Below are 18,040 nucleotides of genomic sequence, written 5' to 3'. Positions count from 1 at the left end.
TTGTAACGAATCATAACACACACATACACTCTACAAATAAGCTCTTTTCAACGTTTGGCCAAGAAAACTAATGTATCTATATGCCTCATAGAAAATGTGTAAATTTTATAACTGTCCCATGTACATGAAGTCATTTTACATACTTTATTTTCCATTGTGGTGGATTTTTTATTCTCCCCACATCGAAGTTGCCCTAATTTAAAACATTAACTAAATACTGTAACTTTAGTAAAAGAAATCAAAGAAAGACTCCGGACTCCGTGCAGATCTGGGTAAAGTGAGGACCAAGTTTTATTGCAGCAATAAAACAAAGTGAGCCAGCCTTGAAAATGCCTAGGATATGATTCCAAGCATCACCAAAGACAAACTGATTTGACTGTGACATACTGTAGGTGCCTCTTTTATACAATGTTCAAGGGGCGGGGGTGCTCACCTAGCCCCCTCCTTTGTACAATTTTTTTTATTTTTTGTCAAACATTTTTTACCCATTAAAATTACATTTGACATATACCTCGTCATCTGACTCCACCTCCTGCTGATATTATTTTCCACTATAACTTATTTTTCTTATGAATAAATTTCCATTATCTTTTCACTTTTCTTGTTCAACTTTAAAAATATGGGGTGGCGCTTACATTTACTATAAATTCTTGGTGCTTCCGGTTTACTCTACAGTTTTTAAGAGACAGGCCATGTGTAAGCATCTCCTTTACATTCTTTTAACTATTTATCTTATTTTGTCAATTTTGTTGTATTTACGCATTTTATTATATTTTTTATAGCTATTCGCAATTACTCCAATGATCACCACATCCCTTTGGATGACTGGGGCAGCAAGGACAGTCCGGCTCACAGTCCTACTGACTACACTCCTACTGAACCTGTCATGAACCGGGCCTCAGTGTGTTTTGTTGAGGATGAGCCCGAGTCATCTGGATCGCTGATGCAGCTTCTAGAGGAGAAAGGGCTTACTTATTTCAGGAAGGATGACTCCAAACCAGGTCCTTCTAAAAGACCGCGTGTGGATAGCCCTTATCCATTTTCTTTTAGGCCCGTACGACCAGAGTCTAGTACCTAGGCTCCGTCGGTCCTAAAACCTGTTTGTCACGTAAGTGTTGGCACCCAAACTGATTTTACTCCAGCGCCTGTGCCAAATCTAAATCGCGGTATTTCTGTTTTTGTTCCTCTCACTGATCTTCAAATTGGTGTTGTCCTGCCTCAAAGGAGGTCAAATACTTGACTTTTTATGCATTTCATTATGCTATTGATGCTTACCCAGGCCCCCTATATTTTTGTACTTTTTATTTTGGGCCTTAAACTTTTGTATTTTTATATTTCTTACTATGTAGATGCACATACTATTTTATTTTTGTGTCTACTCTTATTAAATTTATTATTCATATAAATGAGTGTGTGTCTTTTGGCTATTTGTCTGTGTCTCTTTAATTTGCCATGTTGCACGTGTATCCAATGCCTGTTACATCACAGTTAAGATCTGCTGATCTGCTGAGCTCGTGTCGTGTCTAGGTTACTACGACATCATGTGCATCTCATATCTAAGATGGCTGCAAAGCCAAGGTTTGTTGGGTACATACTGATGATGTTGACCTTGTTACTGTGACGTCACATTGTCCTTGCCTTAACTCTGTTATCCTCACCTCACCTCTATAAGATTTGCCTAACATTAATATTTTATTAGTTATTGCTGCATGCACAAGTATATTTAATTAAAATATGCTTACACCACGTATGGCAAAACTATTTTTTTATATTCTTTCGTCCATAATTTTTATTATAGGCATCAACATTTGAATCTGATCGAAATTACTGAAATAAAATTACAGACCAAACATTAAACATTTTTATGTAACAATAATTTATTTATTTAGCAATGTGTTTATCTTATTTGGTGCACAAGCAGTGTTGGGGGACGTTACCTTTTAAAGTAACTAATTACAAAAATTACTGTCATTAAAAAGTATTACTACTACTATTATTACTTTCTGATAAAAGTAACTAGTTAGAGTACTTTTCCATTGCAGAAAATGAAAACTCCTTTGATTCCTGCATGCATGTTGTTTTACTCATGACCTTTTTCTACCATCATCACTCAGTGAAGTTTGGCCATTAATCTGTTAACTACTAATACCCCTATCTCACCTACCAATACCCCAATCTCACCTACACAGTTTCGCGCAGTGGCCGTAAGTAAGGTTCATCATGATTCACCGCGAATTTTGGCGCTGTGATTACGTTTCCATCTTTCTGTGCGTTAGTCCTTGCGGAAGCTTGCTGACCTTGCAGAACTTTGCGGAATGTCAGACGGTCACAGTGCCTAACACACCTTCTTACTGCGGGTCAAACCGCATAGGTGAGATAGGGGTATAACAGCAGGAATAACGGGGAGGGGGGGGGGGGGGGGTTATTAGCAGGTTATTAGGGGTGGGGCTTGTAGGACGACTTTTACACACTAACCGAATCGCTGCTGTCTGGCTCACAGATTAAATAAATTGTCTAAATAATGGATTACAGTAAAATATAACTAAATAACTGAGTACTTAAATGGAGGACCTAACGTATTACATTACTTGTTACATCAAAAAAGTAATCCAAGTACTCTTTGTAACTTTGTAACACCTTACATCCAACACTGTACACAAGTTATATGTTATGTTTTTAATCCTAACAATTAAGCTAAGAAAAATATATGATAAATTACAATAATAATAATAAAAAAAAATCCATGAAGTCTTACAATTAAGCTTATTTAGCCCAGTGTGGTCACTCTATCTTTGGCATCTTTGGCATCTTTGGCATTTTGACTGGTTGCATTAGGTTGAAGAGAGATCCAGAAGAAGGACCTGGTTCAAGATCATCTGTTTCATCAGCATGTTTCTTTCTCTTCAATTTCTTCTTTTGCTCAGTGTTCTTTTGCTCTAGATAAAAAAACAAAAAGGCTTGATTTATAGATATTCAAAACCTACAGTAAATGATCCTTAAAGGGCTCATCTTTGAATATTCACAGTTTGTTCTTTCTTGTCCATGTTATTTGAATGTGTCTGTGGTCTATGCTAATTAGCTGCCTTATATATAATAAATAAAAAGTATGCCCTGTGTGTTTTTTCATACTATACAGACCTTTCCAGTTTTGCGACTGATTGCATCAAGGGAGCTTTTTACCTTTTGATCAAATGTATCATAACTCATTCTGTCAATGTCGTAAATGTAAATGAGTAAAACATTTTAAAATTACCCAGTGAACCCTAATATGAATTAATCCAATATCAAACATATAATTTGACATGATAAAACCCTGTACTGTATGTAAAATAAAGAGACTGACCTTCCAAAAGGCTGGCTTGGTACAAGCGAAAGAGAGGATATTGCTGCAGGATGTGATCTTGAAAAACAGTACTCCAAAACAAATTCATACACTGCCCAAGCTCTCTCTCCACAAAGTCCAAAATCTCATACAAAGTCTTCTGCTTTGTCTTTTTAGACCTTGCCTTTGTTACCTTCTAGAGAATGAAAGAGAGAGAGAGAGAGAGAGAGAGAGAGAAAGAGAGATGATCTAACACATCTAGAAGTTCTCAGAAGTAATTTTACAGTATATACAAGTAAACTGGTTACAGGATCCTGGGCACCCAAGGCTCACCCATGCCCATAGGAACCAAAGGCTAGCCGATCCAGTCCAATCCCACAGAAAAGTTAATGGAGCACAAGTAGGTGAATAAAAAAGTCAATGCTGGCTATGATAGAAAGCTATCAGAACACCCAGTGCATCACAGTTTGCAACATATAGGGCTTAGCAGGCAAAGAGTTCAACCTGTCCTTCAAATTCTCCAGATCTCAATTCATTTGAACATGGAAAGTGGCAAGTGCTTGATAAACAAGTCCAATCTAGGGAGGCCCCACCATACAGCACTTAAAGTATCTGCTGATAATGTCCTGGTGCCACAGCACACCTTCAGAGGCCCTTTGGAGTAATACTTTAAGGGACCGGCGCTGTTTTGGTGGCACAAAGGGAACCTACAGAATATTTGGCTAAATGTATTGGGTTTTAACATTATGGCTGATCAGTTTATATTCACATGGCAAAACCCTGTGTTATAGGCAGTATATAAGAACACGCAGCTGACGCTCAACATGCATTTGCTGATTTGCAAGATTTCTTCTTAATATGAAAACATAGCACAAAAACATGAAAAACCTGAGGCATTATTGAAGACTAGGTATTGTTGGGTCAGGTGTTTCTTATTTTCTTTTTGACAATAGCCCACAGCAAATCTTTTCAGACTCTGCTGGCCATTCAAGCACTGTGATATCATGGTCAGCAAACTATTTAGTGGTAGTTTTGTCTAAAATAGGAAATCGGCATCTCCATAAGGCTTGTCAGCCGAGGGATGCTTGAAGAGCTCTAAACTCTGCCGGTAGTGCTGACCTTGAACTTAATAAAACACAGTGGACAAACACCAGCAGAGACCAGGCACCCAAATCATCACCAACTCTGGAAACTTTACATTGGACTTTAAGCAACTTGGATAATGTGTCTCTTCATCATTCCTTGAGACTCTGGGGCATTGATTTCCATGAAATGAAATGCTAAGTTTATTTCCATCTTAAAAGATTACTTTGGACCACTGAGCAGGTTTTTTTTTTTTTTCTTAGCCCAGGTAAGATATCTCTGAATTTGTCTCTGGTTCAAGAGTGGCATGATTCTAGAATCATAACAGTTGTAGCCCATTTCCTGAAGAATGTGCATGGTGGCTCTTAATCTACTGACTCAAGCCTCACTTCACTCCTTGTAAAGCTCTCCCAAGTTCTTGAATTCACTTTGCTTGGTTATCATTTTAAGTCTGCAGTTATCCTTTTGCATCCTTTTGTTTGGTAGGAAGAGATGCTTTTGCATCGACCACCAAAACTCGACTCAAATTTTCATAAATATTGTGGCGTGGGCGGGGCGGCGGCTGACGACCAGCATGCCTTGCGGGGATGTCGGTGTGTTCACCATGTTGGGGAAAGGTGTTTCGGTTAGTGGCTTCGGCCCTGGTTGTGTGTGTGGGGGTGTGACGTGTGAAATGTGCTCCAGTTCAGGCTGACGCTGAATTGGATGTAGGCTCTTGAGTGAAGGTGCTGCTCATGCCATACCTGCTGTGTGCCTAATAAAGTACTCCCAGCCATTGCATTGGGCAGCAAATAAGCTCACTCGTCTCTCCAGCATTCTTTCCGGCGTAAAAACGCTACAATATGTTTCAATACAGCATCTTCTAAGACTTACTCTCCTTGTGGAGGGTGTTGATGATCATCTTCTGGACAGTCTTCCCAACATGTGTACAGAATAGCAATTTATGCAAACTCAGAATTAAATATTCAAATATTTTGAGATATTGAACTTTTGATTTTCACGAGCTTTAAGCCATAATCATAAAAAATGAAATTAACTTTTGAAATATTTCACTTTACATGTAATGAATCTCCATATTATCTTTAGTACAAATGTTTGTATATACTGTATGTCTTTCATGTCTATATTATGTCCAAAACCATTTACTATTTCCAATTATACGTGACAAATTGATAAATATTTAATTTTACAGAACCTGTAAAAGAAACCTGTATAGAAAGCAACATAAATTTTTATTAATGACCAGTGGTGATATATGGAAATATATGGAAAATAGAATGGAATAGAACTCATTCTCTAGCACAGTCATACAAAACATACAAAAAAAAGGGAATAAGAAAAGATGCATAAAACATTGTTTAAAAACATTTCTGCATAAAAATTAGTGTTAGATACACATTTGTGCAGTTTTAAGTAAAGTGTAAGAGTGTGATGGAGTTCCTCTGGTAACTTGGTCACACTTGCTCCTTTCTATTTCATTCTGTTTTATATAGTTTGTGTGTGGTTGTGTGTTCGTTCTATTGGGTCTGCTCATATCTGTTCTTGTGAGATTGTTTTGTTCACATATCTTGTGTGTTATCATTTGCTCTAGTCCTTAATAGTGATGGCGAGATGGGGCCTCATTTAGGTGTTGAGGGTTCCCAGCTAATAGTTTCACCAAAATGTTTATTTTGTGAAGCTTTCTTTACAACTCAATTGTACTGACAAATGGATGTAGCAAAAGATCGTAACATTGCAAGCAGCACAGTTAATATGGACATGTAAGTAATGGTGCATTAATCATTCATAGTCATGTGTCAGCTTTGTGTTTGAAAATCCACTGTTCAAATGTTTGTCCACATAACCACCACCTCTGAATCTTGGAAATTTAAGTAAAAAAAAAAATGCTTAGATTCTAGCAATTCATTAAAGCAATTACCTTATTAAGATAATAACTATTGTCTATCAATTGTTGCCAATCCAAAAAAAAAAAAAAGTTTGGTTTTCTACCTTTTTTGTTACAAAGATACATTTATGTAGATAATATTAGTAAATGATAACTAGAAATGTAGTTTATTTTTCCTGAAACAAAGAATTATAGAATTTTAGTTGATGCAAACTTTTATCAAATTAAATATTGACAAATCATTATGAGTACCACGCACTCTTTACACACACTTTGCACACTTTAAACATGCCATTATATTAAATAGATGCTAAATGATCAAAATAAAATCTTAAAATAGAAGTAAAATAAGCATCTCTTGCCTGGTAGAGATCCTCACGTACTAGAAAGCAGTCCCGAAGCTGGTTAAGGAAGATTTGTGGTTCTTCTATACAAGACATCTCAGTTTTCTTGCGGTGAAAAAAAAAAAACAACTGCTCGGAGGTTAGCAGTTCCAACTGAAGCATTTGCTTGCTGCTCATCCTTCTACTCAGTACAATAACAGGACAGATATATATTGAAAGATATATTTATAATATACCAGTTCTGCATAACACAAAACAGTTGCTCAGACTAAAAATGTAATTCTTCTATTTTATTGTTGTATGTCAACAAATTATTAATTTAAGTTTATATTTAGACCCTGGCTTCGTAATCTAGAATATGACTGAATGGCTTTACCTGGGGATATGTCGTTGTTGAGGAAGCCAAGAAAAGAGAAACCGAATCTAAGAACTACACTGAGAAAGCAAGAGTGTAATTTGTTTATGGCAGCCACGCCTTGCAGCTGAACAAAAGTAAAAGTAAGAAAAATAGAGACTACAACATGAAAAGCAAACATTAATTCAAAATACTATTAACTACTCTCATAATAAAATATAATCTGACTTTATTATACTGTTTGAAAAATGATTAAATAGATTTTTGCCAACCTAAAATATAATAAGACAGTGGCTTGTTGGAAGTAAATAGAATAGAATAGAATAGAACAAATTAAAATGTCTTACAAACAACTTTACACTTTCCAGCATACAGCAGTCTACAAACATGGCTGTCACAGACTACAGCTCACCACAGACTATTTCACATTTATCCACAATTACTGCTACAGCATAAAAGATAAAACATAAAAACAGCATATAAAAATTCTTGCCTTGCGTAGTTTAGGCTGTTGGTTGATCACCTGACCCTTTATGCATGCTGAGTTTGGTTTTGCATGTTTTAGTTTACCAAATTTAAAAAGGTAGTTGAAATGCAGTTGTGTCCTCACCTGCATCCACACAATTAAAACAGGAATTCAAAATGTAATTAATTGTATTTACAACAAAATGGAATGAATTGTATAGTTTACTTGAGCTTTAATGTATTTAAAATAAATGAATAAATAAGTGACTTGCTGGAATTGAAGAGAAAATACTAAATACTTTGGTTATGGCTTTTAGAAACACAGTAGATTAGACTACACATGCTCATAATAATAGAGCAAGAAGTGAATTTGAAATTCCATGTGAAACTGGGCAAATCTGCCTCAGGGACATTTAACATGATTCAGCAAATTTATGGAGATGCTGCAATGAGTCAGTCAAGGTGTTTTGAGTACAGTGGTTACCCAATCAGAATGGTTATGTTTGTGTAGAGCTCTGGTTATAGGAGACTCTATACTGAGACATGTGAAATTAGCCAGGCCTTTAGGGGCGCCAGCGGCAGTGGTTAGGTGTATCCCAGGAGCCAGAGCACCAGACATAGCAGGTAATCTTAGGGCTCTAGGACAGCACAGGTTCTCTAAGATAGTGGTACATGCTGGAGCTAATGATATATGCCTTCGTCAGTCAGAGGTTAGCAAGAATAACTTTACAGAGGTGTTTAAACAAGCGAAGGCGATGTCCGATGACGTAATATGCTCTGGTCCCATCCCAATGAGACGTGGCGACATAGCTTACAGCAGGTTATGGTCGCTGAACCGCTGGATGTCCAGGTGGTGCTCCAAAAACAACGTGGGCTTCATAGATGCTTCCTGTCTCTGTCTCATCACCTGGCACACCGAGCACACTGGGCTTCCTGTCTGGCTGACGTAGCTTCCTGTTTTCGTATCGTTGCCGCGAAAGTTTGCGTTTGTGTTAGCGTTTAAATTACATACTTTTTTTTTCATTTATACAATAATAATATTAATAGCAACTAGTTTTTTACATCTCACACTATTTGGCTTCGCCTTTTTCTGCGCTTTTTGGAGAACGCGCGAGTTTCTTTGTCTAAAAACAACAAACGGAATTCAGCTCCAAACAACTCCGACTCAGGTACGTTATCATGTCCAATATTCAGCTTGTTCAGTGTGTAGAGTGCAGGATGTTTAGACATTCTTCCTCCGTCGTTAGTAATAATTTTATTTGTGATAGGTGTGTGTTAGTGAGCACTCTGACGGAGAAGATATCAGCGTTAGAGGAGCGCATCCAGACTTTAGAGAGGGTTAGAGAGTGTGAAAGCAGTGTTATTTCTGTAGCGGACAGTCTGGGTGCCACAGGCGGAGATAACCAGCCCCCGACTCCGGCATTAGAGCCCTCACAGCGGGGCGAGTGGGTGACGACTCGGCGGCATACTCGTTCAGCCAAAGCTAACGCTAAGGCTAGCCCACCGGAGCACACCTCTTCTGCGCTTCACGTGTCCAACAGGTTTGCTCTCCTCAGTGATGCACCCGCTGAGAAACCTGAAAGAGCTCTGGTTATAGGAGACTCTATAATGAGACACGTGAAATTAGCTAGACCTTTAGGGGCGCCAGCGGCAGTGGTTAGGTGTATCCCGGGAGCCAGAGCACCGGACATAGCAGGTAATCTTAGGGCTCTAGGACAGCACAGGTTCTCCAAGATAGTAGTACATGCTGGAGCTAACGATATACGCCTTCGTCAGTCAGAGGTTAGTAAGAATAACTTTATAGAGGTGTTTAAATTAGCAAAGGCGATGTCTAATGGAGTAGTATGCTCTGGTCCCATCCCAATGAGACGTGGTGACATAACTTACAGCAGGTTATGGTCGCTGAACCGCTGGATGTCCAGGTGGTGCTCCGAAAACAACGTGGGCTTCATTGATAATTGGAAGACCTTTGAGGGCAAAGCTGGCCTGTTAGGGCGGGACGGTGTCCATCCCACTCGGGAAGGTGCTGCTCTCATTTCTTGTAGTATAGCTCATAGTCTTAGAAAAGGCCTAGTTAATCTGTGACAATCCAGAGCCCAGGCCAGGGAGCAGACAGACAGGCTAACCCAACCGTCTGCTAGCTGCATAGAGTCGTCACTCAGGGTTCACTCTATTGAGACTGTGTCTGTTCCCCGATCTAAAATCAAATTTAGAAAGACTCAGAAAGTCTGTTTTAGTAATTTAATTAACATAAAGACTACAAACTTGGATCAGACTGAATGCGCAGCCGGCACCTCTGATCTGAAGCTAGGACTGTTAAATATTAGATCTCTCGCATCTAAAGCAGTTATAGTTAATGAAATTATCACAGATCAGGAGTTTGATATACTCTGTTTAACAGAAACTTGGATTAAACAGGACGAGTATGTAGCTCTAAATGAAGCTAGTCCTCCTGGATACAGCTACATACACCAGCCTCGGTTAACTGGTAGAGGAGGAGGCGTCGCAGTTATTCACAATGATAATTTGACTATTGTACAAAAACACGGACACAAATTTAATTCATTTGAAATTCTTTATAGTAACATAAGTGTATTTAACTATATTAAGTCAGCTCAGTCGATCCCGCTAATTGTCATTTACAGACCTCCAGGGCCGTACTCGGAATTTCTTAGTGAATTTGCAGATTTCCTTTCAAATCTAGTCGTTTCTGTAGACAAAGTGCTAATTGCTGGAGATTTTAATATTCATTTTGAAAACCCAGAAGACCCTCTAAGAACTGCATTTATGTCTATACTGGACTCGGTAGGAGTAAATCAGTATGTAGTAGAACCCACTCATAAAGCAGGTCACACTTTAGATTTAATAATATTATTTGGATTAAGTATAAGAAATTTATTCACAATACCACTATCTGAAGTTATCTCAGATCACTATCTTGTCTCAATTCAAGTGTGTCACAATAATAATGTACACACAGCGCCGCGCTACCGTATGAAACGTACATTCACATCAACTACCAAACAGAGTTTTATCAGTAATCTCCCAGAGTTCCCAACTTCGATTAGATCGCCGTCTCACCCCACAGAACTCGATCAGGCGACTGAATATTTAGAGTCGACATTTCGCTATACCTTAGATAATGTAGCTCCAGTCAAAAGAAAAATTATTAGAGATAAGAAACTTGCTCCCTGGTATAACGATCACACGCGCACTTTAAAACAGACCGCTCGGAAATTAGAACGTAAATGGCGTCAAACTAAATTACTAGTATTTCAAATAGCATGGAAGGAGAGCATCCTGAACTATAGAAAAGCTCTTAGTGTAGCTAGATCAACATATCTCTCCACTCTTATAGAAAATAACAAAAATAATCCTAGATTCTTATTTAATGCTGTAGCCAAATTAACCAGAATTAAGACCACTGCAGAAATCTCCACAACAACATCATGCAATAGTGAGGACTTCATGAACTTTTTTAATAATAAAATTGTAAATATTAGGCATAAAATTGAGGTTTTGAAACCGAACAATGTAATTGATGCAGATGTTAATCTAGCCATGTCAGATCAGAACCTAGAATACTTTACTCCCCTTGAAGAGAATGAACTAATTTCACTCATCTCTTCTTCAAATTCATCAACCTGTATATTAGATCCTGTACCGACACATTTTCTTAAACAGATAGTACCAGCAATAGTAGAACCCCTGTTGAGAATAATTAATTCTTCACTCAGCATTGGATATGTTCCAAAATCTTTTAAATTAGCAGTTATCAAACCAATAATTAAGAAACCTGACCTCGACCCCTGTCAGCTGTCTAGTTACAGACCAATATCAAACCTCCCCTTTATCTCTAAGATTCTGGAAAAGATAGTAGCGGAGCAGCTATGCTCATATATACATAGAAATGGCATACATGAACTGTATCAGTCAGGATTTAGGCCTCATCACAGTACAGAGACAGCGCTCGTTAAAGTAGTAAATGACATTCTATTGGCCTCTGATCAGGGTTGTGTAACTATGCTTGTACTACTTGACCTCAGTGCAGCTTTTGACACCGTTGATCACGTTATTCTTCTTCACAGATTAGAAAATGTAGTGGGAATTAAGGGTACAGCCCTCTCCTGGCTCAGATCCTATCTGACCCATCGTTATCAGTATGTAGACTTAAATGGTGATTATTCTGCATGTTCTCTAGTGGAGTTTGGCGTTCCGCAGGGTTCAGTTTTAGGTCCACTGCTTTTTTCCCTTTACATGCTTCCTCTGGGCAACATAATCCGTAAGCATGGTATTAGTTTTCATTGTTATGCTGACGATACACAGTTATATGTCTCAGCAAAACCTGACGAGAAAAAACAGCTTACTAAAATTGAGCAATGTGTGCAGGACATAAGAAATTGGATGCTAATTAACTTCCTTCTGCTAAATCCGGATAAGACAGAAGTTCTAGTCATAGGACCGCATACAGCTAGGAGTAAAATTTTAGATCACACCGTAACTTTAGATGGCCTTTCTGTTCCATTAAATGCAACAGTAAAAGACCTTGGTGTGATTATTGATTCCAGCCTTTCATTTGAAGCACATGTAGATAATACTACCAGGATAGCTTTTTTTCACCTCAGAAATATTGCCAGAATAAGAAATTTATTGTCGCTAAATGACGCAGAAAAACTAGTTCATGCTTTTATCACCTCTAGGTTGGACTATTGTAATGCCTTACTGTCTGGTTGTTCAGTTAGATGCATAAATAAGCTTCAGCTAGTCCAAAATGCAGCAGCGAGAGTCCTCACCAGAACCAGAAGATATGAGCACATTACCCCTATCTTATCTTCACTCCATTGGCTCCCTGTGAAATTTCGCATTGATTTTAAAATACTACTCTTGACATATAAAGCATTTAATGGTCTCGCGCCGCAGTACCTGAGCGAACTACTAGTGTCTTACGATCCGCCACGCCTACTTCGATCAAAGGATGCAGGCTGCTTGTCAGTACCGCGTATTATGAAAAATACAGCTGGGGGCAGAGCTTTTTCTTACAAAGCCCCAAAGTTATGGAATAGTCTTCCAAATAGTGTTCGGGACTCAGACACAGTCTCAGTGTTTAAGTCCAGGCTAAAAACCTATTTATTTAGCCAAGCATTTTTATAAATAGATTTGCCATAGGTAAAGGAGCAGATCTGGGGGACTCATGGACGTAGAGTATTATGGTGAACTGGTATGTTTGGATGCTGTCTTCCTCACTCTCATTGATCACTCAGGTTTGCTGACGGTGAGGTGATTGTTTGCTTTACATGTCAGGAAGCCCTCATGTTTGTGTTTCCTTCTGGCTCTCCCTTTTAGTTATGCTGTCATAGTTAGTCCTGCCGGAGTCTCTGCTTGCACTCTACAGTTAATATACATTCACATTATACATTGTGTGACTGTGACCATACCTAACTGCCATCTCTCCTCTTCTTCTCTTTCCCCCCCTCTTTCTTTTTCCTCTCTCCTCCTGTCTCCCCCTTTCACTCTTTCTCTCTCTCTCTGTCGAGCTACACATGTCGTTCCTGAGCTGCCAGTGATCCAGACTCCCTCTGCCCTCCGGACCTGTCTGACCCATCCTGGTGCCCAGCTTCTGGCTGAAGATCTCGTCACATGGATGCCCCGTGTGTCTCTCTGGGATGCGTCTGGTGTCTGGGAATGATTCTTTCTACCTAGAAAATGGTTCTGGCCTTGACTGGTGTTGGCAACTGTTTCTCTGGGGACTTGACAGTTCGATAGTTCATGACTGGAACTTCTTACATGTCTACCTGAGTCTTCAATAACTACCTGGACTCCATAGTAACATAGTTTTGACTGTGTAAAGCTGCTTTGCGGCAATGAAAATTGCTAAAAGCGCTATACAAATAAAATTGAATTGAATTGAATTGAATTGAATAGATAATTGGAAGACCTTTGAGGGCAAAGCTGGCCTGTTAGGGCGGGACGGTGTCCATCCCACTTGGGAAGGTGCTGCTCTCATTCCTTGTAGTAAAGGTCATAGTCTCAGAAGAGGCCTAGTTAATCGGTGACAATCCAGAGCCCAGGCCAGGGAGCAGACAGACAGGCTAGCCAACCGTCTGCTAGCTGTATAGAGTCGTCACTCAGGGTTCACTATATTGAGACTGTGTCTGTTTCCCGAGCAAAGCAAAAATGTAGAAAGACTAAGAAAGTCTGTTTTAGTAATTTAATTAACATAGACACCACAAACTTGGATCATACTGAATGCGCAGCCGGCACCTCTGATCTGAAGCTCGGACTGTTAAATATTAGATCTCTCGCATCTAAAGCAGTTATTATTAATAAAACTATCACAGACCAGAAGTTTGATATATTATGTTTAACAGAAACCTGGATTAAACAAGACGAGTATGTGGCTCTAAATGAAGCTAGTCCTCCTGGATTTAACATACACCAGGCTCGGTTAACTGGTAGGAGGAAGCGTCGCAGTTATTCACAATGATAATTTGACCACTATACAAAAACACGAACACAAATTTAACTCATTTGAAGTTCTCTATAGTAACATAACAAGTGTAGCTACAAATATTAAGTCAGCTCAGTCGATTCCACTAATTGTCATTTACAGACCTCCAGGGCCGTACTCTGAATTTCTTAGTAAATTTGCAGATCTCCTTTCAAACCTAGTCGTTTCTGTAGACAAAGCGTTAATTGCCAGAGATTTTAATATTAATTTTAATATTCATTTTAAGAATCCAGAAGACCCTGTGCGTAAAGCATTTATGTCCATACTGGACTCGGTAGGAGTAAATCAGTGTGTAGTAGGACCCACTCATAAAGCAGGTCACACTTTAAATTTAATATTGTTGGGATTAAGTACAGTATAAGAAATTTATTTACAATTCCATTGTCTGAAGTTATATCAGATCACTATCTTGTCTCAATTCAAGTGTGTCATAGTAACAACGTACGCACAGCACTGCGCTAACATTTTAAACGTACATTCACATCAACTACCACACAGAGTTTTATCAGTAATCTCCCAGAACTACCAACTTTGATTAGATCACCGTCTGACCCCACAGAACTCGATCAGGCAACTGAATATTTAGTGTCGACAATTTTAATATTTAGAGTCGACATTTCGTTACACCTTAGATAATGTAGCTCCAGTTAAAAGAAAAATTATTAGGGATAAGAAACTCGCTCCCTGGTATATGGATCATACACGCTCTTTAAAACAGACCGCTTGGAAATTAGGACGTAAATGGCGTCAAACTAAATTACTAGTATTTCAAATAGCATGGAAGGAGAGCATCCTGAACTATAGAAAAGCTCTTAGTGTAGCTAGATCAACGTATCTCTCCACTCTTATAGAAAATCACAAAAATATTCCTAGATTTTTATTTAATACTGTAGCCAAATTAACCAGAAATAAGACCACTGTAGAAATCTCCACAACAACATTGTGTAATAGTGAGTACTTCATGAACTTTTTTAATAATAAAATTGTAAATATTAGGCATAAAATTGAGGCTCTGAAACCAAACAATGTAATTGATGCAGATGTTAAACTAGCCATGTCAGATCAGAACCTAGAATACTTTACTCCCCTTGAAGAGAATGAACTAATTTCACTCATCTCTTCTGCAAATTCATCAACCTGTAGATTAGATCCTATACCGACACATTTTCTTAAACAGATACCAGCAATAACAGAACCCCTGTTGAGAATAATTAATCAGCAATTAATTCTTCACTCAGCATTGGTTATGTTCCAAAATCTTTTAAATTAGCAGTTATTAAACCGATTATTAAGAAACCTGACCTTGACCCCTGTCATCTGTCCAATTACAGGCCAATATTAAACTCTCCTTTAGCCTTTATCTCTAAGATTCTGGAAAAGATAGTAGCGGAGCAGCTATGCTCATATCTACATAGAAATAACATACATGAACTGTATCAGTCAGGATTTAGGCCTCATCACAGTACAGAGACAGCACTCGTTAAAGTAGTAAATAACCTCCTATTGGCCTCTGATCAGGGTTGTGTCACTATACTTGTGTTACTCGACCTCAGTGCAGCTTTTGACACCATTGCTTATAGTATTCTTCTTCACAGATTAGAAAATGTAGTAGGAATTAAGGGTACAGCCCTCTCCTGGCTCAGATCCTATTTGACCGATCGGTATCAGTACAGTATGTAGACTTAAATGGTGATTATTCTGCATGTTCTCTAGTGGAGTTTGGTGTTCCACAGGGGGTAAGTTTTAGGCCCACTGCTTTTTTACCTTTACATGCTTCCTCTGGGCAACATAATCCGTAAACATGGTATTAGTTTTCACTGTTATGCTGACGACACACAGTTATACATCTCAGCAAAACCTGATGAGATAAATCAGCTTACTAAAGTTGAGCAATGTGTTCAGGACATAAGAAATTGGATGCTAATTAACTTCCTTCTGCTTAATCCAGATACGACAGAAGTTCTAGTCATAGGACCGCATACAGCTAGAAGTAAGATTTTAGATCACACTGTAACTTTAGATGCCCTTTCTGTTCCATCAAGTGCAACAGTAAAAGACCTCGGTGTGATTATAGATTCCAGCCTTTCATTTGAAGCTTATGTAGATAATATTACCAGGATAGCATTCTTTCACCTCAGAAATATTGCCAAGATAAGAAATATATTGTCGCTAAATGATGCAGAAAAACTAGTTCATGCTTTTATCACCTCTAGGTAGGATTATTGTAATGCCCTACTGTCTGGTTGTTCAACTAGGTGCATACACAAGCTTCAACTAGTCCAGAATGCAGCAGCGAGAGTCCTTACTAGAACCAGAAGATACAAGTACATCACACTTGTCTTATCTTCACTTTATTGGCTCCCTGTGAAATTTGGCATTGATTTTAAAATACTACTTTTGACATATAAAGCATTAAATGGTCTCGCACCCAGTATCTGAGCGAACTGCTGGTGTCTTGTGATCCGCCACGCCTACTTCGATCGAAGGATGCAGGCTGCTTGTCAGTACCGTGTATTATGAAAACTACAGCTGGGGGCAGAGCTTTTTCTTACAAAGCCCCAAAGTTATGGAATAGTCCTCCAAATAGTGTTCGGGACTCAGACACAGTCTCAGTGTTTAAGTCCAGGCTAAAAACCTATTTTTTAATCAAGCATTTTTATAAATAGATTTGCCATAGGTAAAGGAGCAGATCTGGGGGACTCATGGACGTAGAGTATTATGGTGAACTGGTTTGTTTAGATGCTGTCTTCCCCACTCTCATTGATCACTCAGGTTTGTTGACGGTGAGGTGATTGATTGCTTTACATCTCAGGGAGCCCTCATGTCTGTGTTTCCTTCTCGCTCTCCCTTTTAGTTATGCTGTCATAGTTAGTACTGCCGGAGTCTCTGCTTGCACTCTACAGTTAATATACATTTACATTATACATTATTTGACTGTGACCAGACCTAACTGTTATCTCTCCTCTTCTGCTCTCTCTACCGCTCTTTCTCTTCCCTCTCTCCCACTCTCTCTCCCCCTCTTTCTGTCGAGCTACACATGTCGTTCCTGAGCTGCCAGTGATCCAGACGCCATCTGCCCTCCGGACCTGTCCGACCCATCCTGGTGCCCCGCTTCTGGTTGGAGATCTCAATGAAAATTGCTAAAAGCGCTATACAAATAAAATTGAATTGAATTGAATTGAATTGAATGCAGATTAATCCCTGCTATCTGTTTTCACCCAAATGAGGATGGGTTCCCTGTTGAGTCTGGTTCCTCTCAAGGTTTCTTCCTACTACCATCTCAGGGAGTTTTTCCTTGCCACTGTCACCCTCGGCTTGCTCACCAGGGACTATCTGACCATTTTGATTCATACACATTCAAATTCCATACAAACTTAAATAATTCTTTTGATTGTGTAAAGTTGCTTTGGGACAATGCCAATTGTTAAAAAAGCTATACAAATAAAATTGAATTGAATTTAATTATTGTCGTCGCGCTCACCGCACTGCTACTCTCCATCCCACTTCTGACACCAAATGTAGCATTTTTCACCGCTAAGCAGGCACTTGGAGAGACGAGTGAGCTTCTTTGCTGCCCAATGCAAATGGCTGGGAGTAATTTATTTCTTTGCTGCACGTAAACACAGAACCACCACATTCAACATCCATAAAACACACATCTAACACACACACACACACACCCCTGGCCGAAGCCACTAACCCAAACGCCTTTTCCCAATAGGGTGAACACAAAACAATCCCTCCCGCAAAGCATGATGGTAGCTAATCAAAACCCCGCCCATGCCACAATACTATACATTGCAGACTTTGAATGATTATACATATAATGTGCTCTGGCAGAGTTCATCCATGTGCCACCTGGTGGGAATTCTGTGAAGTACAACACTTGGATGAAAATTGCAAGGCGCGCACTCACAGAATAGCGCAGCAGTCAGCGAGAAGAATTGCGTCATGCCGCAAAAAAACGCTTGTTTTCAAATGCCCCATCTGTACACACATGTACTGTATGTGGATATTTACTGACTGTACCACAACAGGACATTAATACTTACCCGTATTAATAATATGACAACTGCAA

This window comes from Clarias gariepinus, chromosome 28, assembly GCF_024256425.1.
Source record: "Clarias gariepinus isolate MV-2021 ecotype Netherlands chromosome 28, CGAR_prim_01v2, whole genome shotgun sequence".
NCBI classification, from domain to species: Eukaryota; Metazoa; Chordata; class Actinopteri; order Siluriformes; family Clariidae; genus Clarias; species Clarias gariepinus.
Note: the sequence above shows the minus strand (reverse complement) of the source record.